At 34.9% G+C, this 19,294-nt stretch overlaps 1 protein-coding gene across 17 annotated transcripts in view; it reads right to left on the bottom strand.

Moving 5' to 3' along the window:
* The window catches only part of RALYL (RALY RNA binding protein like), a 728,119-nt gene that overhangs the window by 649,897 nt on the left and 58,928 nt on the right, over positions 1 to 19,294 (bottom strand). Inside the window, exon 1 of one of the 17 annotated variants that reach the window (XM_055286643.2) lies at positions 6,818 to 6,840. The exons of the other annotated variants lie outside the window; for them this stretch is intronic. The gene's annotated coding sequence lies outside the window, so the exon portion shown is untranslated. Of the gene's footprint in view, positions 1 to 6,817; positions 6,841 to 19,294 lie in introns of those variants that run through there. 17 annotated transcript variants of the gene reach the window in all.

Here is a 19,294-nt window from a genome sequence, read left to right as displayed (position 1 = left end):
TCCCTTCCACCACATGTGGGGATTATGGGAACTACAATTAAAGATGAGATTTTTGTGGCGACACAGCCAAACTCTATCAATATTGATAAGAAGTGGTAAAAGCAAATGGAATTCATGATTTTGCTGAGATAATTTATCACTAAATCAGATTTTTTAAAGGAATCTTAAAAATTAATTAAAAATTAATTCTACCTGAATAAAACTTAGGAATTAATCAAAGAGTAAATTATCAAAAAAAACCTGTAAATAACCTATTGTAGTTACACAAAGTTAGTGGGCCAAAGCATATTTAAACATAATTAAGTATCTTAAGGCAGCAAAAACAGTTAAACAATAAATATATAGATCATAGAAATTCAAAATCCCAAAATTGTCATCTGCTACTTTTCAGAAAATGTTTATCACACTCAAAATTACAAAAATTGCTACACAAATGGCAAAGCATAACTGTAACTACAGAATTAATCACAAATTGGTTTGCTCCAAGAAATTTGGTATTTTAGGGCTTTTAATCAACATATAGAGAAACACCATTCATATGATTTTTAGGTAACTCGTTCTATGATCTTGAAAAATTAGCAATGCAATTCCAGAACTCACATCTTTCTCTCTGAATGTTACTGTTTTCCTGGTAGGTCATGGTAATAGGCTACATGCAACTATGGTCACTAACAGTGGCCACCATCAATTCTCCTTATCCCTTTCATGCATATTGCTCCTCTCTTCAAAAGGCAACTTCTCTTCCTCTTTAATCTGAGCTGGGCTAGTGACTGGACTTGCTGTGATCAAGAGAATGTGACTAAAGTGACATTCCTGTAATTCAGAGTCTGGGCCTTAATCAGACTGGTAGCTTCCATGTCCTCTCTCTGAGAACTTGGCACAAACTAGCTGTCTGAGCAGGCCACATAGAGGAGAACTAAGAGGCTTCAGCTGACACCCCAGCCCCACCACCAGCTGACTGTAACTGCATGAGTGATCACACCTGAGACCACTCTAAGTGGTCTTGTTCCTGGGACAGGAACAATAAATACACATCATCATGAGAAAAAATAATTGCCAGTGTGTTAAGCCACTAAATTCTAAGGCAGTTTCTATTTTTTTCTTCCAACTTTTATTTTAGGATCTGGAGGCATATGTGCAGCTTTGTTTCATGGGTAAATTGCATGTTTCTGGGGCTAATGTGGTTTCTTTTACAGAAAAAAGTATCAGAAATAATCGGTTAACTTTTCTCACATGTTCTTAACTCTTCTTCAGGAAATATCTAACTTGTAAGTGCAATCCTTCTTGTATAGCTGCCAGATCAGACCCAGATAGACCATAATAAAATAAAATACACAGTCAGTTTTTAATGCCAGCCAAAATGACTCTTCTGTACCTTTAGCCTTTCCAGGGAATACAGTGAACTCAGATATCCCTGCTAAATCTGATGAGTAAATTGCAACAGCCTGGTCTCCATTCTTGGGGATCTTGAAAGGGAACGCAGTGTATATATTCACATGAGCTTCCATCACACAACCAGACTGCTGAAACACACAGCATGTTATCACTGCTTTTTTTTAGGCACAAAGTTTTATATTATACACTTTCCTGTTGTTCTTCTGGCTGTTTAGAATCAACAATAAGTATGAAAATTAAAGGTGGGATAAAAAGATAAACAGTAGTTTGATCACAAAAACACAAGGCTGTATAGAAGCATAATCAGGAAAAACATATTATTTAATGAATATTTGAATCACTATGTCCCCCAAAATGTGCAAACTTCATAATTTCAGATAGTCCATCTAAAAAAATTACTAAACTGCCACGGGGAAGATTGTATTCTGGTCTCACATTTAATGCTGAGTATCCCTGTTCAAGTCGCTGAACTTCTTTATGCCTCATTTTACTGAACAATTAGAATGATAATACCTGTCCCTACATACATCACAGGAAATTTGTTCAAATAAATGAGATAACATATATGAAAGTACTTTTGAAGACTACCTGAGAGGGTAGTTAATGACACAAGAGAAAAATGTAAGGCACGGAATACAGAAGTTGGAGGGGAATTTAGAGGTCAGGCTATGCAACATTTCTTCTGCATTATCATTCACCTTGTGCTTGACCTACATTGTAAAGGCAGGTCATTTCATTTTCAGACAGCTCTAATTATTAGTAATGAGCTTAAATAATCTGTGTCCTTGTCACTTCTGCCCTCTGGCCCTATTTCTTTCCTCCAGAGAACGATGGAACATTTCTATTATACCCCCAGTTCAATTTGGTACAAAAGCATATTGTCAGAAATGAGCTAAGACTTGGGCCACAGACATAAATAACATGTTAGTAAGATGAGGTCTGCATTCTCACATCCCTTGCAGTCTAGAGGAGACAGACACAAGTATCAATAAATTAATGTATTTCAATGTGGTAAGTCCTAAAACAATAAAGATAGAACAGAAACACAAAGAGAACACAAAAGAGGGAGTGGTTCACACCTGGGAATATCAAGGAAGTCCTCACAGAGGAGGTATCTCTAGACCTGAACTTTGGAAGACAATGATGGGAATGAGTTTGCGGGAAAATGTTAAAAAGTGACTTTGTGGGGAAAGGCAATACAGTAACAATCCTTGAATTATATGCCCCCCATATCACCTTGGTAAAAAATTCTTAAAACATCTTTATATCATCTTTACAGCAAATAATCTACTTTCCAATCATTAAAACTGCTGTAATTTCTCTGACTGTATTACAATCTTAAGAATGAGCATTATAAACAATATGCAAAGTCCCAGACATAAATTATAGAAAGAATGCCTTTTTCTTGATACAGTCAAATACTGCAACTCGTTTATTTGGGCAAGGAGGAGGAGTTGTAGAAGCCACTTGTGAGAAAAAAAAAAAAGTAAACAAAAGAACACCTAGTTCATCTTCAACTAAGCACTTTAAAGTGTGGCTTCACTAGTCTTTCTGTAGGACTGTATTTACTGTTTCAATGTAAATGTAGAATTTAATATCTATTCCTTTAAATTTTCAATTTGTTGACACTGATTCTAGTCAAAATTTACTGAATTCTGATTTTGTCATATATTATACCACTCATTTTTATGATATTTGAAATCCTGAGAAACTCACCCACATTATCTGTGCTCATCTAAATTACTGATGAGACAAACAGATAAGAGGACCACAAGCAAATCCCACCACCACAATCCTCCACCTTATTGAACATCTGATAAACAACACTATGTACATGTGGCTACCTCAGTCCCCAGGCTTCAGACACCAGATAAGCTGTTTCCAAGTTCAAGAACTGTATGCCTAGATATCTTCTAGGATTTTCGTGTAGATACCCAACAAGAACTCTAAATTCAGTAGTCCAAAACTCCTTTTTTATTTCTATTTGTCCCTGAAATATTTTCCTGTTACTATCCAACTTGCTTAAAGGCAGTTTTATCCTAATAGTCTCATCTAGAAATGACAGTTCTTTTTTTCACAAAATAATTTGTTCTTTAAATAGTAAATAAGTTTTAAATATCCACAAACTGATGTTCATAGCAAACATTTTTGCCTATTTTAAGTTTTCATTGGGAAAACCAAGCCAATGCAGCTTCAGGAGTTGTACCTTTCCAGTTAGATAGCTTATGGAATCACACAGAGAAAAGATGCTTTGAATATGACAAGTGTCTGTTGCCTAATGCCCTAGAATTACTCCTAGCCTGCCAACAACTGGCCACAAACCAGGCATGATGTAATTTCTGACCTGGTTTTAGAAGGCATATGTTAATATCTCCATGACGATGTTGATGAAAATTTGTAACACCAAAAGGTTTTCCTGCTATGAACTTTTAGCATTTTATGGCTGCACCTGGTATTTTGCAGTCCCATTAAGTAATTAAGTGGGCCTTCATTTTGTCAAAGTGTCATTGCTCTAAGTATGACCCTTCAACTCCAGGCATAGCCGGTGGTAACTGGAATTTAAGTAGTCAAAAACAATGAAATCCTGCATAAATTTTCTTCTGTAATTATAAGATTCAATAATCTGTGACCTAATGCTCTATAAAGCAATTCATGCTGAAAGTGGGGCTCTACCAACCACCTGAACATTTTCTAATTGCATTTACTGACCAGATTATTCACTCAATCTTTTTCTCACCAAGTTTACTTTATCAAGAGTAATTTTTGTGGTAAAAAAATTAACTTTAAATCTCTAATTGCCCAAAGTTTATACTCAGAGTAAAAAAAACTAATAAATATCCAATATAATAAATATCAATATATTTATTAAACCAATATAAAATCTTGGTTTAATATTTTATATTGGTTTAATAAATATATTTATATTGGGGTTATATTGGTTTAATATACTTATTAGGGAAACCAATATAATAAATATCTGCTGTGGCCAGAAATTATCTCATTTAATCCTCAAAATAATAGATAATATTAGCGAGACACAGAAGAACGTGGGTAAAGTTATGGATCAAGAGACAGAAGCCCGATTCAATTCCTATGCTTGCATTCAGTTGTCTGAGTAAATTACTTAACCTCTTTCGACTTCAGTTTCCTAATTTAGAAAGTGAGCATGATCGTGTGGTACCATTCCCTAGAGTTGTCTGAGAATTAAATAAGTTAATTCATTTAAGGCCCTTAGAATAAGAAAAGTGAATTGAGACACAAAGAGGTTAACTCATTTGTTGAAAGTTACAAAGTCAATAAATAACACTGCCCTGATTCAGACAAATTTCTGTTACCTAAGTCCAGCTCACTTGCTCTACCACAGCTGCATGATGAGCCTACTATTTTAAGGATACAGCCAAGATAAGGACATCAAGTAGTGACAAAATTACTCTAAAAGTCCTCAGGACAGGAAGCATAACCTTCAGAAATGGTTTTACATCTAGAATGTCTTTTAATGTAAATCACTCTCAGTTAGTACATAGGAAGCCCCTTACCTGCTATTCGATATAAGAACACAATTTGAATTAATGAAAATAGTTAGGTAGCAAAATACAGGTTTTTGCTAGAAAATTAAAAATGTTGTTCAGAAAGTAGAAATGTTATTCTCTGTGTAAGAACATATGTTAAGAGACAAACCTGAATATATTTTTGCATATACATTACTCTTGCCAGGAATATTTGAAGACTTAATATATTAAGACTCAAAACTAGAACAGAAAATGTGGTACACAGAAACAGCTGACAGATGTTGGCAAACAAGCCAGCACATATAACCCTTCCCAACCTCAGAGATAATTATACCCTTCACCAGCAATCAGACGTACCCTTTGCAGCTCTGGCCTTCGGTGGACCTGTAATTGTGCAAATTGTTTATTTTACCATCACCCAGATTATTTCATGATATCCAGTCTATGCCTTTCAAAACATTTTTAAATGAAACCTTACTCATAATCATAATAATTTTGCTAAGTGGTATCCTTAGTTATGCTCCTGGTTATAAAAGGGAAAAATATCTTCTAATTTAGTCCACAGTGAAATTATATGCAATATCTCATTCATTCATCCATTTCCATATAATTGGTTTTGAAAAATTTAAATAAATTTTCTGGGGAAAACTCTACATAAGTGCATGTAAACACAGACACAGCCATTTCAGATGTGCAGCTACAATTATGTCATTAGTAATTTATTTTTGCACAAATATTTATTGAGTGCTTATTCTGCGGCAAGGTTTGATTAATAGAAAGATAAACAGGGCAAAGTTTCTCCGTGAGGAATTTCAAGTGATTAAAAAAAATGTCAGACTCTTAAATCTGGATTTCAAATTTCTGCACCCACTGGTCCTGACCGAACTTTCCAGGAAAACTTGCACTAACTTCCATCAATGATCTGAAGCACCAGTTAAAACAGGTTCTTTTGAATTTCCAAATATATCCTGAACTTACCCAGTTCACATATTGTTCTCAGGGTTTGAGATGTTTCCCCAAATTCTGTCAATTTAAATTCAATATATCTTTTAATATTATCTTAACTAATTTTTCCATGATCTTCACCAATCAAAAATAATCTATATTTTTTCAGCACTTTCAAATTACTTTTACATGACATTGCAGACTTTGCAGTGGGTTTGGTAACTCTTACTATATGAAAGTTCTGTAAAAGCAGAGTCTGTATCTAAATTTTTATGTCCTACACATTCTAGCATAGTAGCTTACACATACAAATTATTCTGCAAATATTTACTGAAATAAGTTTTTTTAAATAATTAAGACTCTCAGTTTAAGCACACATCATTTTGTAAGATGAAACTGACTTATGCTTCTGATATGGTTTGGCTATGTCCCCACCCAAAATCCCATTTTGACTGTAACCCCATAATCCCCATAATGCCCACATGTCAAGGGAGAGACGAGGTGGAGATAATTGGATCATGGAAGCAGTTTCCCCCGTGCTGTTCGAGTTGTCCTAAGAACTCACTCACGAGATCTGACGGTTTTATGATTGTTTGGTAGTTCCTCCTGCATTCATCATTCTTCCTGCCACCTTGTGAAGAAGGTCCCTTGTTCCCCCTTCGTCTTCAGCCATGATTCCAAGTTTCCTGAAGCTTCCCCAGCCATGCTGAACTGTGAGTCAATTAAATCTCTTTTTTTTTTTAATAAATTACCCAGTCTTGGGTAGTTCTTTATAGCAGTGTGAAAACGAACTATGACACCTTCGCTTTTTCATTCCATTTGACACCACCCTCACTCCCACACACACAAACTTTGGCATTCCCACATATTAATTTGTAGAACTCAGGAAAATTTTCACAAGCCAAAGGCAATTGGAGCCCTCAGGAAAGATACTCAAGCTAAATCCAAGTAAAGAAAAATTTACTCACCCCTCCTACCATGACATGTCCCAGTGTCAAAGGCACAAGGGTTTCACTGATCACAGGGCTTGCAGATCCCACAGACTTTTATAGAACAGCTAGCCAAGGAGACAAAATTTCATCTTTACTTTCCTTCCATTTGTACTTCTCTGACTACATTATTTGAGGGCAGGCTAGCCAAGTATCAGAATTGCTTCAGTTAGAGTGGTACCAACAATTTGAACAAGTACATTTAATACTATAATTTAATCTTATATCTTTAAAGCAAAAAATAGTTTACTGCTTTTTTAAAATATATACAACAGAAGATAAAATTAACTTAGCTAGTGTTGATATTAAAAAGGCAAATAATTTTAGTAATGAAGTAAAAGGAACATGGTCTACTAGAAGTTACAATCTCTGGGAAGTTTATATTTTATGGTTGCTTACAAAGTGGACAATTATTTGGTTTGCCTAAAACTGTGGCAGTCCCCAGGACTTGAGATTTACAGTGCTAAAACCAGTACAGCATTGAACATATCATGATGCATTTGTCAACCTATTTACAAAAATATGAGAAATAATATTTTCAGCTATTCAGGAACACCAGTTTCCAGAAAGACAATATAGATTGAGCTGAAGTGGAGAGGCAATAGTATGCCACATGTTGGAATAAGAGATTGGCAGTAGGCAAGGATGAAGTAATGAAAAACTGTGAGAGTGCTTTTCTGTATCAACAACGTCAGAGGAAGAAATACTGTTTTCAATTATACAAGAATAAATTTTACTTTACCTAGACAGACAGAGGTAACTGAGAGATTTCCTAATTCAAGAGACCTATATCTATGCAAAAACAAGATCCAAAAAGGAGGATGTGAATGTTTACCTGTCAACTTCTTTTCTATTTTAAGGTCTGATACAAGAACTGTAACAGCACCCCGGGGGTTCAAGAGCAGGACAATCAGAACCTTTCTCAATCAATTATTATTCAAATAACAGACATGGAAAGTCCTCTTCATTCAACAGTAAATAAAGTAAAATGAAACTACAGGACCCCGTGCAGTGGCTCACGCCTGTAATTCTAGCACTTTGGGAGGCTGAGGCAGGCGGATCACGAGATCAGCAGATGGAGACCATCCTGGCCAATATGGTGAAACCCCATCTCTACTAAAAAAAAAAATACAAAAATTAGCTGGGCGTGGTGGCGCACACCTGTAATCCCAGCTACTAGGGCAGCTGAGGCAGGAGAATCGCTTGAACCCAGAAGGTGGAGGTTGAAGTGAGCTGAGATCGCACCACTGCATTCCAGCCTGAGCAACAGAGCGAGATTCTGCCTCAAAAAAAAAAAAGAGACTGCAGAACTACACACAGACACATACACACAAACACATATTTATAAGAAGGGCAGTAATATTGGTTGAAAGGTATGTATATATCAAGTAAAGGGCACAGGCTATTAAAGAAGTAGTTTTAGTCAACATAAGTACAATGGCAAAAATAAAATCAGAAGCCATACACAAAGTCCTTATGTAGAAAACTAAACCTACAATATAAATGACAAATGAGAAGACTCTCACATTATGCAAGGAAATAAAGCTATGTGGAAGCAAATGAAACACAGGATATCAATGTTCTTAAAGAAAACAGCAGAACACATGGCACAGACACAACATTCAAATATTAAATAATTTATTTGGAACGCTAAGCTCGAAAACTGAAGGGGTTATCAATTATACATCAACTTAATTAAAAACCATCAACAGTTAGGCCTATTTCAGGGATTTTTTTCTAGTTCTTTGAGGATAATGAAAAAAGTTAGGTAGAGAAAAGCAGGTCATGTGCACCAGGAATCACACTTGCCTCAGACTTCTCTTCACCACTAAATGATAAACATCACGCAAGCAATGTCTACAGGAAAGCTAGCTATCTGTGATCCTAAATGGCCTGTTGTCATTTCTTTCTTCCATCCAAGCTTAAAAATACATAGTTGAATATGAATGCCTTCAGAATAGGCCTGCGCCTTTGCATCATGCCACAGACTTTACCTATGATCTTACATTAGACACATTTCACAATTTACATTTCCAGCTTGTACCGTGTAGGCATTTATGAGTTTTCTTTAACCTCTAGTTTATGGAGAATTTTATAACTAATTAATATTTAATTTGTGTCTGAAGCAAAATAATTTGATTTCTGATATAATATCTTCATGTAACTCTGAAAAATATATCCAAAAATGAGCACTGGCTACCTATAAGTAAAATAAATGATAGTAATAGGGAAGACCTAGTTTATTAAGTGTTGGTAGACTGTGTTGAAAACAGTGAAAATGCGGAGGTTTCTCTCAATGTTTGTCACAAATAGGATGCACCACAAAATGTAATTGTAAAAATGTTGCACTCAAAGATAAAAATGTAACAGTTCATGTTATATAAGGATATATCAACAAAACCTGTGAAACAAGTGAGTTAAGGGCATAGGGAAACAGAGGCTTCGTATGCATTATATCAACATACATTAAGTTGATATAATTTCCTCATTAACATTAATAGAGAAATATAGGTTCAAGTATTAAATAAACAAACAAACAAACAAACAAAAAACTAAAATGGAACTACCAGAATTTGAAAAGGAAAATAAATCCTTCTAAAACTTCCCCCAATCATTAAAGAAAAAATAATGAAATGAAAATAAATTCCACATATTAAAAGAAAAAAACAAATGTAATAATACACATAAAAAACAAAAGGCACGAATCAAAACAGCAAATGTAACAGCCTATCAGCTGTGACAGTAAAAGTCAATGGATTAATGCCCTTATTAAAATACAAATATTTTCAGATTGTGAATAAAAATCAACTATATGCAGTTTTCAAAAAAACCATAAAAGAAAATGTCATACAAAGGTAAGGCGAAATGTACACTCAAGGACAAATATATCAATTTCAGACAAAATGGAATTTTTTAAATGGGTATGTTTGCTTGTTTAATATCAGTCTAAATAGACTCTAGACTCTAAACTTGGATAGAACTTGCTTCTTTCACAAAAAAAAATAACAGTTTGCACTGCCAGAAAATGACCGTAATTCAAAAGTGGTGTTAAGGAGACAATTTTATTATGTAAGAGTCAGCATATTTACTATTTGACAATGAAAGTAAATTACTATCAAAATTTATAATAAATATACTAACAACTTTGTTTCGTATCCCGAGACAGTATCTTTGCAGAAATGGAATGGCAACTTGATCCGGACAGCAGAATTTCTGAGTCCTCCTCTGAGGCCTACATTTCACAACCTTGATGCTGCAAAAGCCATCATTTAATATGTTATCTGCTTTAGTTTTCTTAATTCTGTAAAGAAAATAATAATGCCTTCTCTATCTACATTTGTACAAGAGTGTGGGAAGTAAAAAAGGCATTCTCGGTTAGAAGTAACTTGTAAATGTTTCTTAGAACTCCTTACCTGTCATGTTGTGTTTTGGAAACACTCTTTCAACATTACTCCTTTTCGAATTTTAAGAACCTATTTAATATTGAAGAATTGGGAACAAATAACTGTGCAAGAAAGAATAAAAATCAACTGACCTGCTAAAACTGAGTAGAAGATCAACTCAGGGAGATATGGTTCCAAAGTACAACTTTTAGAATAGTTACTTTCTAGCCAAAGGTTGAGGGAGTGAAAATGGGGCTGTTTGGTCCTCTTTTTTTATTCATTACACCCTATTTTTCCATTAATTTGCAGATAAATCTTCAGTAAAAGTCTCCAAGAAAGTACACGATAGGCTGAAAAGTCACCTTTTTCACACTAAGGAAAATCAGCATTGAATACAGCATCAATTTTTGCATATAATTTTTTGAAGCAATTCAGCAGCATGTATGTATTATTTGTTTTCATTTTCTTCTAAGCAAAAATTCGTATAATTCTATATTTCTATCTTGAAATTGCCTATAATTAATATATCAATCAAAGTTTTGTCCATAACAATATTAAAAATGACCATTATATCTCTGGGTGGTGGACACTTGTAATCCCAGCTACTCAGGAGGCTGAGGCAGAAGAATTGCTTGAACGCTGGAGGCAGAGGTTGCAGTGAGCTGAGATCACGCCACTGCACTCCAGCCTGGGCAATGACAGCAAAATTTTGTCTCAAAAAAAAAAAAAAAATGAAACATAACATCTCTGGACTGCATTTCAACATAAATTAAACAAAATACATATAAAAGAGGAAGACACACCTGAAGCTTTTCTTAGTACCATCTGCTCAGTTGCTCATTGTAGTTTGAAGTTCAAAAAGATTTTTGTAAATTTTAGAACATTATTGTGAACTGCTGTTTGACTGCCATATTAAAATTTTTGAGTGCTACGAAGCCTCTGTTTCCCTAAAATTAAAAGGTATAGATAATTTAATTTCTAGTTTTCCTTTCTATATTGTCTCAGCTGTTTAATAAAGCAGAACATTGGATATTGTAATAAATTAATCTGAAACATGAATAAAATTAGAAATCCCATACCAATATTTTTATAAATTTTGGAACATTTTTCAAAATATTTTACTTACTAAAAAAATCACCTTTTTCTATCTTCCCGTTATTTTATTATTAATAGCTTGGTTATGTGTGTATAGGAAAAAAAAAAAAAACTTTTGAACTCAAAATTAACAATACATTAACTCCAGGTACTATTATTTATTTTATATTTTCTCTCCCTGGTAATTTTTTTCAATGGACTTAGAATCTTCTACATGTAGTATAGCACAGTAGAATATCTACTCTCTCTCTCTAAGACATCAAGAAGCCCATGTGGTCTTGGCTTGAAAACAATCTAGAGGCATCTTCTGATTTTCTAGAATTCAGTTTAGTCTTCTATAAAGTGCAGAGAAAATATGTACTCAACTATTTTTCAGTTTCAAGACTATAGGATTCCATATTCACCTTTATCACTTCCCTCAAGTAATTGTGTTTTTTGCCTTTAAAATACTAGAATTGTAAAAATAAAGTTAAAAGAATCACTTATTTCAAAAATGTTTTGATAAACTTACAAATTTTAATTGCTTATTGATATAACATAAGTTGCTGGAGTATCTTAAAGGAGACATTTTCAAAATGAGGATTATACTATGTTTTCTTCTCAATGATGCAGAACTCAAGATAGGTCAGGTCTAAACATTTATCTAAACTCTTGTACAAGTTTTGTCTTGCAAATTTTACAGCAATCTAACAGGTCAGATGACTGTGCCTGGCTAAATACAGTGAAATTATAGTAGGAAAAAGGAACAACATAAATAACAATTTTTTAATTTAATTTATCAAGTTCCAGGCAATCTTCCTTTAATTTCTTACCCAATTTTGTGATGTTAGATTTTCTTGAATATCATCTTCTTCGTATTTTTCAATATTTTAAATAATTCCAATATTGTTTCTTGCTGCCTCAATATTGCCAACACAGTTCTTTTTAAAATAATATTGCCCCTTTTATCATAATGAATAACTACTTTTGTTCAAGAAATGCTCCTTCCATGACTACAAAATAAACAAATATATAAAAAAGAGAACCATGACTACAAAGTGATATTTCTTTCTTTTTTTCTTGACATAATCAAGCTGGATAATTTATGTTTGAGGTATTTCAAGCTACCTTTAAAACATCAAGTCTCTGAAGACTTTGTTGATTTTCTTCTTTATATTCTGTAACTCAAAAGGAAAATGTAAATCTTTCCACAGAATGAAACTGCTGCTACTTACAGGCTTTCATTTTGGAAGCATATAAATATGAGTTAAATATGAGTTTGGATAATGCACAGATTTCATGCCAACATTCAATAGGATAGATTCTCAACCCAAAATGTCCAATAGCATCAGAACAGATAACAAGAAAGAAGAGTGAGAGGAAGAATGTTTTATCCATCTACAGCCTCACAATGTAAATCTCAAAGCAGGAGGGAAAGTTTTGGTGGAGAATACAAGATGACTAAGGATTACCCCAAAACAGACTATATTTGCAACAAAAGACAGTATCCAATTACTGCTGTTACCATTTCGTGGAAATAATATTAGAACAATCATTAATGATGTATGAATTCTGACCACAAAGAGCTCGTAGGTGTATTAAGAGGGACACATCAAGTGCTATCCCCTGGGAAAGACATGGCATTGTTTTCCTATCAGCAGATTATTTGGTCCAGGTTTCATAAAGTTGCTGAATAGGATTCCTACTGACTAATCTTTACTTCTATTTACTCCCATAAGCCTCCTGAAATGTTGTTCAGACTATAAGCCTACACCTGGCCAATTTATTTATGAGCATCCTAAAGAGATATCTCATGACGGCCTGATGTAGCCAACTAAATTTAATCACGTATTTTGGTATCAAGCATATAGATTGGTAATCCTCTTATTTTTTCCTCTCAGGTACATAAAGCCCTCCCCTAAGCAAATTAAAGGAGGAATAAGCTGTACGTACCTTATTTATGTATATGATTGTTGTAATGATCATGATTAAAATTTATTAGTTTAGTAAACTTAAGCACAAAAACTGTTTATATTTTGAACCTATTTTCCACTTGACAATGAGCTTTTATAAAATATATTCCTTTGACATAATACACAGAGGAACTGTTTCTACTTCGGTGTCATTCTGAAGACGTACAAATTAATGCAAAGCTAGGATAGTCTGAATCCCACCATTTATTTTATTTGCATAACTAAAACTCTGGCAGACTGTTTTTAGTGTTATCACTGCTTAAGTAGCAGAACTGTGAGCAGATGGTGAGCTGGCTCACTTCGATTAGACATGTCTGGATTATTACACTTGAAGGGGTACTTTATTATAAGCTCTTGGAAAATAATACAAGAAATTCTTTTTCAAATAGAATTTAGAATAACCAAAACTAAACCAAACAGATTTATTTAACAATTCACTAGTAATTAAAGCCTGCGTCCTATTCTATGTTTACAAATTTCCAGGTTTGGACCAAGTTTTTTTTTTTTTTTTTTTTTTTTAATTCAAAATGTGTCATTAAATCGTTGGAGACAAACTTGCAGGAACAAACTTCAAGAAAACCTAATCTTTGGCCTGCTAAAGGATAGTACACTTGGTATGCTAACCTTGAGAAAAATTAAGTAATGTGTTGGGAGTGCTCCTACCAGTTACATGTACCTCTTAAGCAATACATAAATATTAAAACAAACCAAAAGGGTTTAAGACATCACAGAAGAATGATAAAGAAAAGCCAAGAAAAACCTAATGGTCCAAGAAATGCTAGGGCACATTTGACATAGTTGAATGGCGTGGGATATTTGCTCCTCTAATAGGAATAATGTGGAAAGTTTCTGGCTTTGTACAACCATTTCTACCCAGTTAAGTTCTTGTTAACTTCTTTAAATTAAAGAAACTTGTATAATTCGCCTGTGATGTCTTTCCATAAATCGCCATCGTGATTTGGATAATCGCCATTTGGATAATTTCACTAACCCTATAAAACAGACATGTCTATGCAGCTTATGTTACAGATATATGCACCGAAGGCCAGACTGCACAAATTCATGCAACTAGTAAATACAAAAGCTAAGATCTGGACACAGCCAATCTCACTCCAAAGTCTGTGTTGTTAACCATCATGCTTTCTGAGGGTCATAGACATTTGATGGCAATTAGAAAATAATACTGATGGATGATCACTATTTTTTGCTTGGAGATTGGTCAGTTGTTTTACTTATTGGTGTGGAAAAGCATCCACCCATGTCTCTCCTCCCCCACATCCAGGTCTTTGGTCCATACCACACCTGGACTGTGGCAACAGCCTCCTGGAGGGTCAGCCCTCTATACACCTCCTCATCACCAATCAGTCCTCTAAGCAGAAGCCCAGTTCTGCTTTAGGATCCTGCTTAAGTCTCCAATCTCATCTCAGATCATTTATCCACAGGGGCTTTTTTCCAACCACATTGGCCTTCTGGCAGTTTCTCATTGTGAGAAGGTCTTTCCTATCATGTTTTCGATAGCAATCCCTTCTTTGGAAAATTCTTATTTGGAACTATATCTCAGCTTAAATATCACTTCTCCAGGGAAGCTTTTCTAGTCTTTCAATCTAATTTGGTTGTCCCTTATAAGTTTCTTCCTTGAAAATCTCCCTTGCAAATTTTTATGATTTGTTGTCATATATTTGTTTTGTTTCTCTTGCTAACTTGTAAGTTTCTTGAAGGTAAAAACAGTTTCTATTCACTACTATAGCCTTAGTTCTGAGCATAGTGTCTGACACAAAGTAGATATTTATATGGTGAAAGTGGGGGAAAAGTAATAAACGGAAGGAGAGAGAGAGAATGAGGCGGGGCGAGGAAGGAAGGGAAAAGCTCACTCTAAGTCAGCTCCATCTGTCTTCACTGGTGCTGTTGTCTACCTCTTGGGGGTACACATGTGTTCTTGGCATAATTATCCAATTATGAAATTATCCAAAGAACATCTCTCTCCCAGGACCACTGTCACCGCTACCATTTTACTGTCTTCCTTTGGCTTCTGAATACCAACACATGCCATTACATTATTCAGAGCTTGATTTTTCCATGCTCTCTTTTCTGTGAAGCTCTCTCTCTGCATTTGCTTTCAAAGCTGCACTTTCTCTTTGTCAATTAAGATTCCTCCCAGGCTGTGCTTTAATTATTGAAAGGTTCTTCTTTGTAGTGAGGGTAAATCAGCCTTCTCATAACCTTTATTCATTGATCCTGATTCTGTATTCTGGAGCAGTTTAAACCTGTCACCCCACCCACCCTACAGCATTCCTTCAGATTATTTAAACATGCTATCATGCATACCCCTGAGTCTACCCTTCTCCAGACTAGAAATTTACTTTAATGTTAACAAATGTTCTTATGAATATATGCTATCCAAGCATCTTAGATGTGGTAAGTCATATGCATACGCTTAAACAGCTAACGATAACAACAATAAGAACAGTAATAAAGTATGTGAAGATTTCCTTATTATCTAATTTGCTCCTTTCAAGCATTTTCTATTTGAAGTCTTCTCTGAATCAAGGCCCCCAAGCAAAATTTATCAGCCTTTCGTTTGGACCACCAATCTAAGGAGTCCAAATTCCTCTATTTTTTTTACAATCTGGTAAAATTATTTGTTCATATGAATCTGTCCTAAAAGACACTTCAGAAGCTGCTAATTATTGTTTAAAGTCCATTGTCCTCTTCTTCATTTTATGGGGAGAAACTTCTCAATGAGTCTTTTGTGTTTCTGCACATCTTGCTAGCAGAGACAATTGTCCAGATTATCTTTCCAAGAATTTTTGCACACCAAAGAACCCAGGAAGACAGAAACAGCATCCCTCTCTAGAGCAAGGGTGGATTTGTTTGCTGACCAGTCGGAGGATCACGTTGCCCTTCAGTGCAAAGTTCAAGGAAGTTCACTTCCAGCCCATTGCAAAGATTGATATTTTCCAAGCTCAAGGTTGCTCATCTATGAAGCATATATACTACACGTGCAGTATCCACCTGAGTCACTCCATGTTCCCCTTGTAGGACTTAAGAACAAGGGTAATTGCGTGAACTTGAAAATCACCCTCCCTTCTGTGCCTTAATTAATAAAGTCTTTTATCTCTGACTTAGGAATCTTATGTCTTCTGCCAGCATGTATGATAGCTTACATATCTGGCAAAATCTCAGACCCTTCACCGTCTTCACAAGTCCCAACTAACAGCAAGAATCCACCTTCAGATATAAGTGAAGGAAACCTCTGATAATTCAAGCTCCTGACCTTTCATTCTCCCAGCAGATCCATAGAAACTGTGATGTGACTGAATTTGTAATCCACGAAAGATAATAAATGATCATTTTTGTTTGAAGCAGGTTTTGAGGTAAACCACTCAGGTTGTTCAGAAACTTTGGTGATGTATTCAGATAAATGTAAAAAGGGAAATAATGGAATGGTGTATAACTTCATGTACACAGTTTGCTTGATATATCAAAATTATTTGGAAGATATTATCCAAGGGAAAAGAATACTAAACTTTTGTCCTTAATTAAAATGTTAAGAATTCTGTATTCTTAATGTTTCCGTATCTTTTCTGGGAACCAGTGAAAAAACTACAAGCCTTTGAGTCAAACCCAGTTTGGTAAGTCACTTAACCTTAGCTGAATCTTAATATACTCATCCACTAAATGGGATAATGTCATAGGATTACTGGAAAATTTATAGGGAATAACAATCAAATTAATCATATTAATAAGATACATAGTTGCTTCTATTTAATTGAATATGCATGAATAATCTCCTGTCCCTGCCCCAAAGCCACTAAATGGTGGTAAAGAAAAAAAATAATTTACTAAGCCACATAGAAAAAATGAAGAGTAGAAAGACAAGAACAAGTAAGAAACCTATATTCATTTACATTGATGGAAAGGTCTTAGAAGAATAGCAACTGACTAAGTCTGACTTCAAAGAGAAATGCCAAAGAGAGGGTGCATGTCCTCCTGACTTATATCCTCCAAGACTCCTAACTTATAATGCAAGATTCCAACTCTGTGAAGCCAGGTAATGACCTTTCATGCCACTACACTGTGACTACCCAGCCCAGCTAGAAGGGTATTCTCTTGAAAAAGAAAATCTGAGAGATCATGGATTGGAGGAAACTCGGCACAGCAAAGCACAAGGCAAATTAAAACATGAATAAATGTATATGGAGGGTGGGAAAGTAATTAACTGATGTCTACATATTTAACTCTGCTGTTTCTTCTCATCTAGCTTCCAGAACATGAGTAGAGAGATGCATACCTCCCAGATTGAAAATTACATTGTTCCACTCTGAAAAGCTGACGGACAGATCTCAAAAAAAAAAAAAAAGTGTGAGAGAGGACAGAAATAAATAGAAAAATATTCCATGCTCATGGATAGGAAGAATCAATATTGTTAAAATGGCCATACTGCCCTAAGTAATTTATAGATTCAATGTTATTCACTTTAAACTACCACTGACATTCTTCACAGAATTAGAAAAAACTAGTTTCAAATTCATATAGAACAAAAAAAGAGCCTGGATAGCCAAGTCAATCATAAGAAACAACAACAACAACAACAAAAACACACTGGAGGCATCATGCTACCCAACTTCAAACTATACTACATGGCTACAGTAACGAAAACAGCATGGTACTGGTACAAAAACAGACACATAGACCAATGGAACAGGTAGATAACTCAGAAATAAGACTTCACATCTACAACCATCTGATCTTCAACAAGCCTGACAAAAACAAGCAATGGTGAAAGAATTCCCTATTTAATATATGGTGCTAGGAGAACTGGATAGCCATATGCAGAAAATTGAAACTGGACCCCTTCCTTATACCTTATGCAAAAGTTAACTCAAGATGGATTAAAGACATAAATGTAAAACCCAAGACTATGAAAACCCTAGAAGAAAATCTAGACAACAGCATTTAGGACATAGCAGGGCAAAAATTTCATCGTGAAAATGTCAAAAGCAATTGCAACAAGAGCAAAAATTGACAAATGGAATCTAATTAAACTAAAGAGCTTCTGCATAGCAAAAGAAACGATCGTAAGAGTGAACAGACAACCTACAGAATGGGAGAAAATTTTTGCAATCTATCACATCCATCTGAAAAAAGTCTGATGTCCAGAGTCAACAAGGAACTTGAACAAATTTACAAGTAAAAAACAAACAACCCCATCAAAAAGTGGGCAAAGGGCATGAACAGATACTTCTCAAAAGAAGATGTTCATGCAGCCAACAACCATATAAAAAAACCTCAACATCACTGATCATTAGAGAAATGCAAATCAAAATTAAAATATCTCACAGCAGTCAGAATGACAATTATTAAAAACTCAAGGAACAACAGGTGCTGGCAAGGTTGTGAAGAAATAGGAATGCTGTTACACTGTTGGTGGGGATGTAAATTAGCTCAACTATTGTGGAAGACAGTGTGGCAATTACTCAAAGATTTAGAGGCAGAAATACCATCTGACACAGCAATTCCGTTATTGGGTATATACCCAAATGAATATAAATCATTCTGTTATAAAGATACATGTTCACTGCAGCACTATTTACAATAGCAAAAATATGGAATCAACCCAAATGCCCAACAATGACAGACTGGATAAAGAAAATGTGGTACATATGCACTATGGAATACTATGCAGCCATAAAAAGGAATAAGACCATATCTGCTGCAGGGACATGGATGGAACTGGAAGCCATTATCTTCAGCAAACTAATGCAAAAACAGAAATCCAAACACCGTATGTTCGCACTTATAAGTGGGAGCTGAACGATGAGAACACATGGACACATGGGGGGAACAACACACACTAGGGCCTGTTGGGGGTGTGAGAGGGAGGAGGGAGTGCATCAGGAAGAATAGCTAGTAGATGCTGGGCTTAATGTCTAGGTGATAGGTTTATCTGTACAACAAACCACCATGGCCCATGTTTACCTATGTAACACACTTGCATATCCTGTGCATGTACCCCAAAACTTAAA

Source organism: Symphalangus syndactylus, chromosome 7 (genome assembly GCF_028878055.3).
Source record: "Symphalangus syndactylus isolate Jambi chromosome 7, NHGRI_mSymSyn1-v2.1_pri, whole genome shotgun sequence".
Classification (NCBI taxonomy): domain Eukaryota; kingdom Metazoa; phylum Chordata; class Mammalia; order Primates; family Hylobatidae; genus Symphalangus; species Symphalangus syndactylus.
The sequence above is the reverse complement of the archived record's forward strand: the minus strand, read 5'-3'. Positions and strand labels throughout refer to the sequence as shown.